Genomic DNA, 13,810 nt, shown 5'->3' on the forward strand with positions numbered 1-13,810 from the left:
CAACATCACCCTCTGGTGTTTGCTGAAAATGACATCCGTGGATCATCAGCGATGTAGGACATTTTGATAGAATATGCAGCACTGCTAGAATAGATGGGCTGTCATCTGTTCCTTTGCACACCAGAAGGACTAAGGCCTTCCCACATTACCAGTAAATTCCCCCACCCCTGCCAGCTGCAGGGTGAGCCTTGGCAACCAGGGCAGGGGAGGGGGTAGGGACTATTTTGGAAAGGAGACGTAAAAAGCTAATTCTAATAATCATCTCCAAGTCATTTTGGAAAGGAGAAACGGAAAGATATTTCTAACGATTATGTCCAGGAGATTTTGGAAGGGAGAAGTGAAAAGGTATTTCTAACGATTATGTCCAAGAGTGTTTGGGAAGTCAAAGTGGTGATGGTGTGGCGAATATTTCTGTGAGTCATGTCCAAGAGATTTTGGAAAGGAGCAGTGGGAACGGATCCCTGACGATCATGAAGCATTGGAAATATTCCTCGAAAAAGTAAAAGGCTTCTTTTTTTCCGTTCAGGAAATTTTGCCTCTAGCTATTGTGAGGTTGTGTAGGATGTGTGTGGGGGGGAGGCCAACTGTTAGTGTGAAATCATGTAAGACGTTGCATCAGGAGGGTGGCCAACCTCCAGGTGATAACTGAACATCACATGCTGGCTGAATATCTCCAGGTGACAGAGAAAATGGCTGCAGGGGCTCATGGTAATGGTAGTCCATGGACACCTGGAGGCCCACAGTTCAGCTCCCCTGTTCTATGGTCTTATAGTCCAGTGAAGTCCCTCCCCCAAACCAGGCTCCACCCCTAAAATCTTCAGGTATTTCCCACTCCACAGCTATCATCGTCCTCAAGGAAGATGGCCATATTTACTGGGTTTCGAGGCTGAGCCCAACATCCTACTGAAGATGTTATGTGCGTGTACTTGGTAGGATGCCCCACTGTACCCTGTACCTGGCTCACAGGTAGGCGTGCTTAGAAATCCTGGGCAATTGGCATCCATATTGAAGATTCAGGCACTGTGGGATAATTACATTTCCCAAGATTCCTAGTGTTGGGGCTATTGTCATTGTAGCAGTTAAGGCACCAGGGAAAGTCGGATGAGATTCTCAGGGGTCTTCAGTGGTAGGAGCTTGGGGCTGTGAAATTACTGGAGATTTGGGGAATGGGTCCTATGGAGTCATAGAGGCCACCTTCCAAAGCAGCCATTGATCTCTCTGACCTGGGCCTATTCTGCACACAATGGATAATGCACTTCCAATGCACTTTAGAAGTAGATTTTCCTGTTCCGCACAGAAAAATCCAGCTGCCAAAGCACATTAACAGTGCAGTGTCTTGTGTGTGCGGAATGAGCCCTGGAGACTCATCGCCATTCTGAGAGGACTCCAGCCACTCCCTGGAAGTTGGGCATGTCTAGGCATGTCCCAAAGCAACCCTACTCGATGTAGCTGGTGGGAGAGGAGCTGCGCAGAATTTCCACCAGCAGAGTTGGCTGTTGGGAGCACACATCTTCCCTATTCCTGTTGTTTTGTTGAATTCCCGAGAAGCGGCATTTCATTTTCTCTCGGCCTCCAGGGGGATATGAGGGCAAATGAATAAATAAAGAAATAAAGCCCTCTTTTTCTTACAAAAAAAAGCAGCGCAGCATGTAAGAACAAGTGCACGCTACTCAGCTTGATAAGTGATAAATAAAATGGCTGCTGCTTAATCTGGCAGCCTCCGGAGAGCAAAATGAAATAAATAACAACATTTTAACTGCAGGCAAAACCCAAGCAGGGCTGTCGGCAGCATGGGGAGAATCTCGCACAAGCATCCCAGGATCGCCCAAATTGGTACCGTCACTGTGGAATATTTACAGGGTGATCAATTTTCCAGCAGCATGGCTTGGTTTTCCCCCCTCGTGGATCGTTACCAGATGAACAATATTTTCGTATAAGTTAGAGAAGGAGGCTGAACATCTTCGTATTATGTCTTTATTATTTGCTTCACGAGTGGAACAATGGGATGCTTTGGGGTGAGATCGCTGTCAGGGGCTCATGGGAATTGTAGTCCATGAACATCTGGAGGATCACAGGTAGACTACCCCTGGGTTAGACCACACCGGGAACATGATGTCCAGTTCTGGTCGCCACCATTCAAGAAGGATATTTGACAAGATGAGCAGAGCTGTTTTGGCAGAGCAGTTCTCTCAGAGCTCTCTCCGCCCCACCTGTTGTGGGGAGAGGAAGGGGAAAGGTGCTTGTAAGTTGCTTTGGGACTCTTTGCAGTAGTTAAAAGCGAGGTATAAATCAACCAGCTCTTCCCTTTGTTTCTTCAAGGCACAGAACTTTCCAACCTTTGCTGAGACACTGCTCTCAGCCCTAGCTGTGGCTTGCTTGACGTGCAGCAATACCCCAGGCACAGTCACTGCCAAGATTTGAGAAAGACCCCCTTCCTAAAATCCCTGCAGAGCCACCGCCACATCAGAGCAGATCTTACTGAGCTCAATGGACGATGGGCGTGACGCTCATCATGTCCCTTCATGCGCTCCCGATTGCATTGCCATGCATCCTCCTGGTTTCTCCTCCTCTCCGTCCCTCTCCAGTTCTTTGACACAGGCCGTGTTTTAATTCAAAGAGATCTACACTCCTCGGGGCCATGGGAACGAGGACAGTCGTTCTCCTCCCCCCTCTCTCAGCATTATCGAGAGATGTGGCTGATACAGCATCATTCACCCCCTCGTAGAGACATAATCCTGAGTGCAGGAAATAAATCTCCCAAGAAGCGAAAAAGGTGAACTTCCATTTATTCAGGTAGATCCAGTTCCCATTCAGGTGGCAGTCAAAAGAAGAGAAAGAGAAGCTTAATCTGGAGATTATTTCCCCTATCTCCAATGGCCAGCTTGTCCAGCATCGCACGCATGGGAGCATGAAGGCATTGCCTCTGCGGGAGACATCTACAGAGACGCGTGTCTCCATGTATCTGGGAGAACAAACGTGGAGTCCTGTGGCACTTTGAAGACCAGCAAGCCGTTATTCAAGGTCTGGGGTTTCGTGTTCATTCACACTTCTTCAGATGCAAGAGCCGTTGTGTCAGGAAAAGTGTGCATGCACACGAAAACGGATACCCTAAATAACATTTTGTTGGTCTTCAAGGTGCCCCTGGACTGCAAATGTGTTCTCCTGCTTCAGAACAGCACAGCTAACTGCTTGAACGTATGTATGCATACCTGGCAAACATCTTCATGAAGACCCTCTCTCTGCTTGTATGTGTGGTCTTGTACCTCCTGTTTCATTGGCTGATGAAGCGTGCTGTGCATACGGAAGCTCACGCCTTGAACAAAACTTGGTTGGTTTTAAAGGCACCACTGGGACTTTGTACTGGGACCGTCCAGGACTGTTCTTTCAGGGTTATACAGTGGCACATTTTAAATGAGGTGCAATAGAATAACACTTGGTGGAGATTCCTTTTGTACACTCAAAGTGATGTGCAGTAGCATAACATTGGGAGGGGGAAATGTAAAGGATGAGGAAGAGGAGGAGGTGGTGGTATCAGGCTAGATATCAGGAAAAAAATTTTCACAGTCAGAGTAGTTCAGCAGTGGAATAGGCTGCCTAAGGAGGTGGTGAGCTCCCCCTCACTGGCAGTCTTCAAGCAAAGGCTGGATACACACTTTTCTTGGATGCTTTAGGATGCTTAGGGCTAATCCTGCGTTGAGCAGGGGGTTGGACTAGATGGCCTCTATGGCCCCTTCCAACTCTATGATTCTATGTGGTGGTGGTGGTGGTTCTTATATGCTGCTTTTCTCTACCCGAAGGAGGCTCAAAGTGGCTTCCAAACACCTTCCCTTTCCTCTCCCCACAACAGACCCCCTGTGAGGGAGAGAGAGCCCTGAGCCCTGCTCAGTCAGAACAGCTTTCTCAGTTCTGTGGCGAGCCCAAGGCCACCCAGCTGGCTGCATGTGGAGGAGGAGCGGGGAATCAAACCCGGTTTGCCAGATTAGAAGTCCGCACTCCGAACCACTACACCAAGCTGGCTCTTGAATGGAAGCATTAAATAAACAAAGATTGCATAGCTTGTCAACCTCTCCCCCCCCCCCCCCAACCAATGAATGGGGCAGCCACTGCAATTCAAGTGGGGCTGGAGGACCATCGTCTGCTGGGTGCGTTTAGCGTTAATTCACCTCTAATTCTTCCTATCAAGTGTGAGCCCCGTGGCAATAAGGGTCCATCTGCAGAGGCACCTGTCTGCTTGAGAAGTCAACCGTCTGCTGTTCGCCACGCCTTGCTAAGCACTAATGGCAATCAGCTTAAAGTATCTGGGGGGTGGATGGCTGCCAGGGCCCCTTCAGTGCTCTGAAATCTCTCCTCTTGCACCTGTTTGTAATCATGCACCGATCGCGGCCGACACTTCAGACGCATTTCCTCTTCAGAGAATAGCTGCACTTTCTGCTCTATCCAAGTTTAATCATGTTTAGCTCTCAGCTACCCATTGCTCTGCGGCATGACACTCCGACTTGACAAGCTGAACATGAAATCTTTTCCCTGTGTGATCATCTTACCTAGCTGTTTCCTGGTTTTATTATTTTCTTTCCTTTGTATCGGAGGGGGGGGGGAGGGGGGAGGAAAAGCCCTCCTGGATCAGGCTGACCATCCATCTTGTCCAGTCTGCTGTTTCCTGGGACGGTCAACTAGATGTTCCCAGAAGGCATGGTTGGACAAGGAACAGAGAACATTGTGGCAAAGCTAAACGGGTCTGGGGGTGGTCAGGGTCTCCAAATGGTCACAAGGTCTCTTGAGAATCTGTGCTGAGCGATCTTATTCCATGAGGAAAGAGAGGTGGGATATAAATGCAGTCGATGGTGCTCAAAGTGGACGACACATTGCAATTTTGCTTTTGTGCAGGAAGTGCCCCTTATGGGCACCGTCTGATTTAACTTTAAGGAACAGGAAACTTAGTGCCTTATCCATAAATTGCCAATCTTCAAGTGGGACCTGAAGCTCGTCAGGGTCAGCTCAGGTCAATAGTTGGATGGGTAACCTTCAAGGAAGACCGCAGAGGAAGGCAATGGCCAACCAGCTCTGCTTCTCCCTGGCCTTGAAAGACCCTTTCTGGGTCACCAAGAGCTGGCTGTGTCTCAAAAGAAGCAAGATGGATAGATAGAGTGGGAAGGTAAGTAACGGATTAGCAAACTGGCAATATTTCTTCCTTTATTTTCGCTGAAATTTAAGGCAGATTACACAACATGAGTCAGTAAAGTGGATGACATTATGATGAAAAGAAATTGTGCAGAAGCTACACTGGGGAATAGGGTGTTGAATTTGACTGTTCTTAATTTCTGGAAGGGTGCAGAAGGGTAAGTCCAAAATAGTCAAGGTATTGGAACATCTTTCTTATCATGGAAAGCTAAAGCATTTGGTGGGAAACGGAATCTGGCTGGGAGGGGCCGTAATCAAGGTTTATTGACTGATGATTGGGAAAAGCTGATGGAGAAAGATTTTCCTTCCCCTCTCCTAATTAGCAGAACTTGGGGTCACTCAGTGAAAATGACTCTGAATAGATTTTGGATAGATAAAAAGAAAGAGCTGATTCAGCGCATAATTGATGGATGGAATCCAATACTGTGGGATTTGGTAAGGGATCATTAAAAAGGAAGATTCAACTCATAATGGTGGCTGTAATCACATATTTAGATTAAGTACACCGTTTATAGTCTGTTCCTTGGGAAGAAAATAGCAGATGATGGCTACTCTGTATATAAAGTGCTATCAGGTTATTTGGTGTCATGGCGTCATTCTGATAATTGGTTGGATTATATTGTGAACAAGTAACAGTGCTTTCTTTAAAAGAACGGAAATCCAATGAGGTAGAAATACTCTTCAAAAGTTTTTTGGGGGAGGAGTCCAGAGACTTCTTTATGGACCTTAAAGAACTCTCTGGACTGTGTCATTTGGGAAACAGGTAATTTCATCTCATCCTGAATACAAGGCAAGTTTGTATGTCTTCTGTTTTTCTACCTGCTGTGGGATGAACTTGGAGTCCTTCTGGCTAGGCTGGAAGCAAAGAAAGGTTTAAATAAATATGAACTCAAACTGATTAATAAAACAACTTTTCTGCCCATCCGCTGCAAGGGGTTGGCGATCTTTCCACCCACCCCAGCAATCACACCTCCTTTAGGAATTCTTGTTTCTGCTTACTTCTCCTTAAAGGGGAGGGGGGGAGGCAGAATATGAAAATCCCAGTTGGCACGAAACGTAAAATGTCAAAGAGGCTTTCGTTTTTAGGATTTTATTTTGTTTTGTTTTGTTTTTCATTCTTTAAATGTTTAATTTAAAAAATTTTATGAGACAAAAGAAATGACAATGCCAACACAAATACTTTGTGGGGGAAACACACACACAATGATTAACTAAATACACAAATTAACATAATTACATGATTAACTCCCCTACACTGCTTTCTGAAGAATTCTTCTTGTGTTTAACCACATTATTCCAGACTGAATCCAATTCATTACTTTGACAAGCTCCTTGAATTACTCTTATATTATAAGTTTTTTTTTTCTAGAGTCATAAGTCATAATCTTGGCCGGAGTGGTTTAAGGATTCCCAGGGCCCTAGGAAATTCCACTTGCAGTGGAAACAGCCAGACAGGAGAAGGAGCCCCCCCACCCCCCGGGTGGAAAGGAGTGTCCCTCCAAGTGTCCTTAAAGAGGGAAAGGGGAAAGATGAGAGAGGCCATGATCCATGGGTGGGACTCCGCATGGGGCCCCTGGAGGCACGAGGCCCATAGCACCGTGCTACGTGGTTAACCAGCCCTGGAAGGGTTTCTGGGCCGATGTGTATGAAACGCTAAGACTCATTCCAAGGAAGCAAACGGACCTTAGCGTGACATGCCACATGCTTTGGGCTGATCCTGCGTTGAGCAGGGGGTTGGACTAGATGGCCTGTATGGCCCCTTCCAACTCTATGATTCTATGATTCTATGATCCTGCGTTGAGCAGGGGGTTGGACTAGATGGCCTGTATGGCCCCTTCCAACTCTATGATTCTATGCTTCAGGGCCTCAATAAATGACCTGGCAAAGCCGGTGCACTTTTGGACAGACGCTGCTGTTGAGTGTGGGCAAGCTATCAAGAGTCGCTCGGTGGCTGCTAGCATTCCAAACGGCAGGAACATGTGGCTCGTTCCCAGCAGCGTCTGCAACATGTTCCCCTCCACCTGAGGCCTCACTCTGGCCGGTCTCCTTATGCATCTAGCTGTGCTGGCCAAGCCACTTGGAAACGCTTGACTTCCCTTGCCAAGGCATGACTCGGCCTGCCAGATTCATCGGCACTGATGGCGGGAGATGGGGGGGGGCCTTCCAGGAGATTCGCAACATGCTGATGTCACCCAGAAATGACGGTGGCACATCGGAGACATTGGAGGGGGGCGACACTCTGGCTTTTGGGCAAAACTCGATGGTAGAATTTGCTTCAAACCATAGAGTTTTGTCCCAATGAGAGGAGAAGAGTTGTTTTTAGATAGATAGATAGATAGATAGATAGATAGATAGATAGATAGATAGATAGATAGATAGATAGATAGATAGATAGATAGATAGATAGATAGATAGATAGATAGATAGATAGATAGCCCACTTTTCATTACCCAAAGGATTCTCAAGGGGGTTCACAATCACCTTCACTTCTCCTCCCTACAAGAGACACTCTGTGAGGTAGGTGGGGCTGAGAGAGCTCAGAGAGAACTGTGACTGGAGGAGTGGGGAGTAGGGAGTGGGATGGATGGATGGATGGATGGGTAGATAGGTAGGTAGGTAGGTAGGTAGCACTGATGGAGTTCAGCTTAGCTTGCCCTCCAGGGAACTTTCTCAGTCAACTCAATTCACCCCTGGTCTACCTGCAAGTTCTCTTGCTAGGATTAGGGATAATACCGATATATTCATCTCTGCCCTTTTGACCCGAAAGTCACCCTCTCAGTTAAGTTGCTCCCTTGCACAAACACCCAAGTCTTGGTGTCTGTGTTATGTTCTCTTTCCCAGCACTGAATCATTTTCCCGAGCAGCGTTAGGCGTTTTCCATCCGTGGTCCGTGCGCAAATAAATCAACGGGATGAAGATGAATGATATACAAGGCATCATTAAAAACTGAATGCAACAATATAATTGCGTATAAAAGACATAGTGCGTGCACGCACACTGCAGATCAATCCAGGAACCCCACGGTTAAGAAGCAGAGCCAAACCTGTTGATTAAAAAAACACACACAAAGGCATTAATAATAGTAAAAAGGAATAGGAAATGTTCTCTGATACCTGGGCAGGAGATTTGAAATGCTAATAAATGAGTGCAAAGCACCTGGTAGAATTGTCCAAGAGCCGCAGGATCTAAATTAACCCCCTCCCCAATGATTGAGCCATGTGATCAGATGGCAGGTCATAGAATTAGATTGTTTCAAGAGACCTGCTGTTCTTGCCGCAATCATTCATTCGGGGGAAAGGATGAAGACACATGTGGATTCCTCTCACAAAGGAAAACCGGACATATTCAGTAATGTTGACCGGAAGTTAAAGAGTGGTAGTTTTTAAAGTCCACAATAGGGAAGAGGGGAGATCTCTTTTCAGATTAGTGCTTTTCCACAGGGCTGTTGACTAGGAAGAGGTCTTTGGCTGGGACGGTCCCCTTGTGCTCCAACGGAGACGCCCTGTTTTGCCAAATGACATTCAGGATGCCATCCGGTACGAGGTCTAACAGGTCCACTGCCTCTAGAGTTGCCAACTTCCAGATGGCATCTGGAGATCTCCTGGAATTGCAATTTATATTCAGGCTATGGAGATCAGCTCCCCTGGAGATAAGGGGATCTAACTCTATTTTAAACAACACTATAATGCTCCTATCCATTAATGCATCCGTTTGATGGACCCAGTCCCTCAGGTCCTGTCCTGATTCTTCATAGATTAGTTTGGGAAATTCCTGGAGAGTTCACCCTCCAAACCGTCCAGCCTCCAAAGGAGCCGTTCTCTCCAGTGGAAATGGGGAACTGGAATTCTGGGCGATCTCCTGGCCCCGTCTGGAGGTTGGCAACCGTACACAAAGGGTAAAGCTTGCTAGAGAGACGCCATGGTGCTTGTGGACTGTGGGGGAAAGAGGAAAAGAAACAGGAAGAAAAAGGAAAGGACGTAAAAGAAGCTCTTTCTTATTGCTGCAGACCCACATGGCTACTCATCTTGATCTATCATAATTTTTGCAGTCTTTTACCATGTCACCCCTCAGTCACTCTCTCCCCCCCCCCACCTCAAAAACCCCATAAACTTTAGCCTAGCCTCGTACGCTGGACACGACAGCCCTGGGGCCATTTGGTTCCCTTTTTCTGCCCGTGCATTCAGTTATTATTGCTTATTGATCACAGTGCATTTTTCCAATATTGCAAAGAGCCTCCAGAACGTTGAGGGTAAGTGCTGGGTGCAAATGATTCTAGTAAATGAGGTGGGTTCTACACACACACACACACACACACACACACACACACACACACAAAATCCCGCATCATAATCAGAAATGGAGGTGCTCTTGAGGAGCAATCTATAAGCCTTCCCTAAATTAAGTCCCTAGCAGATAGCAATTTCGAGTACAGCTTAAAGCAAGTGGGTAATTCATAGACTGCAGGAGGAAATTTATTTAAGGTGTAATTTCATTACAGTTTAGGAGAGCGATGAGGATGATCCGGGCACCGAGCCCGGTGAGGAAAGGCTGAGGGACTTGGGAATGTTCAGCCTGGAGAAGAGGGGGTGGAGAGGGGACAGGACGGCTCTCTTGAAGGATTTGAAAGGTTGTCCCTTGGAGGAGGGCAGGGAAAGGTTCCTGTTGGCAGCAGAGGAGAGGATCCACAGTAATGGGTTTATCCCACATGTTGAACAGTACCGGCTAGAAATCAGGGATAAAATTGCACAGAGTAGCTCAACATTGGGACAGGCTGTCCTTGGGAGTTGGGGAGCTTCCCTTCACTGGCAGTCTTGAAGCACCGGCTGGACAGGGTCACCAAACCCTGGCTGGGAAAGCCTGTTATAGACCATACAGACTAGTGGAAGCCGCAGACACGTCACCCCAAAGTCACATCACGTCCTCCCCATCCTCCCCCCTCTTCAGGCATCCTCTTCCAAATCTCCCAGCAAAGGCTGAGGCAGTCTTGGGGACGGTAAGATGACCCTGGGATGTGCATCCCTCCGGAATGCTTCAGGGGTCGTAAGATATGCAGGTTCTCACGCTTCCTTGTGCAGATTCCCATTTGTCATTTTGCTCAGGCCACTTGCCAAAAGGCACAGGAAGGGTTCTTGCTTCAGTTATTCAGCTAAACCACGGGAGGGCAAATGCAGGCATTCAGCTCTGTACTTGAAGAGGTTTGAAGTATGTCCGGAGCCCGTGTAGATTCTGTCATTTACTCATCCCTTAAACCGGTTGGTGTTGTTGCAATTATACGTTGCCCCCCCCCCCCCGATGAAATGCACACTTGAGATGCTTTTCATATCAGCTATCGCTTTGCTTTTTTTTTTCCCCCTCCCTCCTGGCGGCTTCTGTTTATTGAATCCTGAGCATTTTTGCTTTCCCTCTGATGTTGCAAAAACCAGCTCTTGTTTTCCCAGCTAAGTAGGCACACTGGTCCCCTGTTGTTTTCCTCAGCCATGCGGCAGAGCTGTCAAAATTCCGTTCCTTGCCGTAAAAATCTTCCAGCAGAATTTGATAATGAAGCACAGAATAACTCCATGATCCTTATTTATTTGGCACACGTTAAAAGGGCCGCATTTATCGGGACAAGGCGTGGCCCCTGTCTTTCGGGGTGCCCAATAACAAACGCTGAGAACGCATTATATGAAAATACATTATTAGGACGGACCTGGCAACTCGACTCCAGGTGATGTCCAGAGATCTCCTGGAATTACTGCTGGTCTCCAGGTTAGGAGGAGCTGCTTTGGAAGGAAGGAGGCCTCCATGGCATTATATCCCGCTTTTCACTACCCGAAGGAGTCCCGAAGCAGCTTACAAACACTTTTCCTTTCTTCTCCCCACAATAGGGACCCTGTGAGATAGCTGGGGCTCTGACAAAACCGCTCTCCGAGAACAGCCCTAGGAGAACTGGGACTGGCCCCAGGTCACCCAGCTGGCTGCCCGTGGAGAAGGAGCGGGGAATCAAACCCGGTTCTCCGGATTAGAGTCTGTCGCTTCACCACCTTGACCATGAGCTTATGAGCAGGCGTTTCCACCCACCCAGGACTCATTTGGCACCTGCTGCATTGTCTTGCTGGCCACCCCTCCATGTACTTCCTGGCACTCTCTGCAAACGCTCTTTCCTCTTGACCGGCATCCCTCAAATTCTGCCTGGTTCTGCCAGCCTAGCCTCTGGATGTGTGCCAGTGTGCCAGGCTTGTTTCCTGCAAACCTCTTGGCTGTTTCTCTGCTGGCAGAGACTCCAGGCCCCAATTACATCTGTCTGTCCTTATAGCTTGGGGTCTGAAAGCCATGCTGGAAACCACTCCTGTGAAGTGATGCCCATTGAAATTCTTGGCATTTTCTTCCAACAAGCCTCGTAGATTTTATTTTTTGGAGGGTGGGAGCTTGCTTTAAAAAAACACCACAAGATAATATTCCTTTTAGAAGGGGAAGCTATTTTATATATGTATTTAAAAAAAAAAAAACCTACAACGCACCGTACTCGAGTGTGCGAATAACTTTCTGAATCCTCCGCTACCAATTTTTAACAGCTTTTTTTCTTTTAAGAGAAAAGGTGTCATAAAGTTTAATAAGAAACCCTATGAGGTTGACTCCACTGTTCAAGCACCCAAGGCAAATGGAACGGGGAAGCTCTGACAGGTGGAACGTAAGTGGATGCAGAACGTGTCGGTGGGCAGATGAGAAATTAGACGGCAAGAATTATTGCTGTGTCAACAGCCAGAACAAGGAAATAGGCACGTTCCCCCCCCCCTCTCTCTCTCTCAAAAATGCAGCATTAATACAATATGTTCAGAGGTTTCTTGAAATGTTGTCAGGCTGGTGGGTTTGCTGGGTTGGGAAATACCTGGAGACTTTGGGGGTGGAGCTGGGAGTGGGCAGGATTTTGGGAGAGGAGGGAACTCCGTGGAGTATAACAATATAGAGTCCACCCTACACAGCAGCCATGTTCTCCAGGGGAACTGATCTCTGCCACTTGGAGATGAGCTGTAAAGCCAAGGGATTTGCAGATCCCAACTGGGGACTGGCATCTCTAGCTCAGTATGAAGGGTGGGGCGCTTAGGGGAAGGGAGGGCATTTGGACCAGCCGCCCCTCCAAAAAAGGACTAAGTCCTGGATTGTTATAAGATGCCTCCACCATTGAGCGGAAGAAGACAGCCCATGTGAGATGGGGAGTAATCCATGCTAGTCAACAAGTATGCTGATATATACGCATGTGTGTTTGAGGAGAACTGGTTGCTTCAATCCCTCCTCCCCATTCCCAGATCACAGGGAGTGTTGCTATGGTTTTATCCTTAATGGATATTTCTTTTTAGCCAGCACTACACCCATTTATGTTTTCAAAAATCTGCAAAGAACAATTGTCTTAGTTCTGTTGAATCGTTCTCTGGCAAGAGATGAAAACGTGAAAGTTTTAAATCTTAAAACTTTTTTCATTCCGGTAGGAAAAGCTTTGTGTTCTCCATCAAGTCGCACTTTGGGTTATCCACTTTGTACTCCTGCCATGGTAGAAGAAGGATAGACATCCAAATGGATAGATTCCAGTTGAACCAGCAACCTCCTCTCGAATGAACACCTACTGAAAATATAGGCAGACACAGACGGAAAGAAGGCCAGATGGGATATGGCAAAGAAGGTGGAGACCCCCAGCTCCATCAGGGACCCCCTGGACTTCTCTAACCTCCCACACCCCAATTAAAGAACCGTAGTTATAATTCTCTTTCAGAAATCTAGAGCAGGGATTCCTAACCAGAGTGCCAGGGAACCCAGAGACTGTGAGAGCTCCCCAGAGGTTATGCGGCCTTTTCCACCAGTTTGGCTGGTTGTTGACATTATTAGACGTTCCCCCCTTGCTGTACAAGCCTCGTCTTTTTCTACACAACAGAAATGATAAACCATCATTTGGTTGGTTGACTGGCTCCTGTATCTTACTCCTATGCCCACTTCTCTGAAGGGACATGTCATCACTTCCAGGATTCCACGAAGGCCAAAAAATATTTCAAGGGTTCCTTCATGGTCAAAAGATTGAAAAGGGCAGAACTAGCATTTCCACCCAATTGTGCGTAAAGTGAGCCAAATATAGAAGGCCCTGGAACTTTGAGAAAGCCAACAGACATGGACAAAAGCAATAATACTTAAAGAGCATATTGTGAATCTCTAGATGGCACTGAGTTTTCCTAAGTGGAATGGCTTCCTTACCAGATTGTATTTATCATAGATGGTAGACAGACAGACAGACAGACAGACACAGAGACTCTAGGAAAGAAGCAGGAAATTGGAATTTGTCTCCCTCTGTGTGTTTCTTTATACTCAAACTTTTCCTGAGTTTGAAACAGCTATTTTTTTTCTCCAAGATTGGTATTGCTGGTGTGTTTGTTTTTTTCCCCCCCAAGAAAAAAATTGATGTCTGGAAGGAGCAGGTTCATTCCAGATAGCTAAACAAGATTCTATAGATCCATGTTCTGTCGAAATGACAAATGCGGAGTCAAGATTCTATCAGACATATTGAGCTGGCGGTTTTGATTTCGTTTGTTTTATATTGAAAGATCAAAATCTGGACATCTCGGGCCCGTGTCAGGAATGGAGCACCCTCGGTGGAAACTTACTGGGG

At 46.9% G+C, this 13,810-nt stretch overlaps 1 protein-coding gene across 2 annotated transcripts in view; it reads left to right on the forward strand.

The window, feature by feature from the left end:
- Positions 1-13,810, forward strand: part of CDH13 (cadherin 13) — a 416,230-nt gene that overhangs the window by 372,170 nt on the left and 30,250 nt on the right. The window lies entirely within an intron of this gene.

This window comes from Paroedura picta, chromosome 14, assembly GCF_049243985.1.
Source record: "Paroedura picta isolate Pp20150507F chromosome 14, Ppicta_v3.0, whole genome shotgun sequence".
Lineage (NCBI taxonomy): Eukaryota > Metazoa > Chordata > Lepidosauria > Squamata > Gekkonidae > Paroedura > Paroedura picta.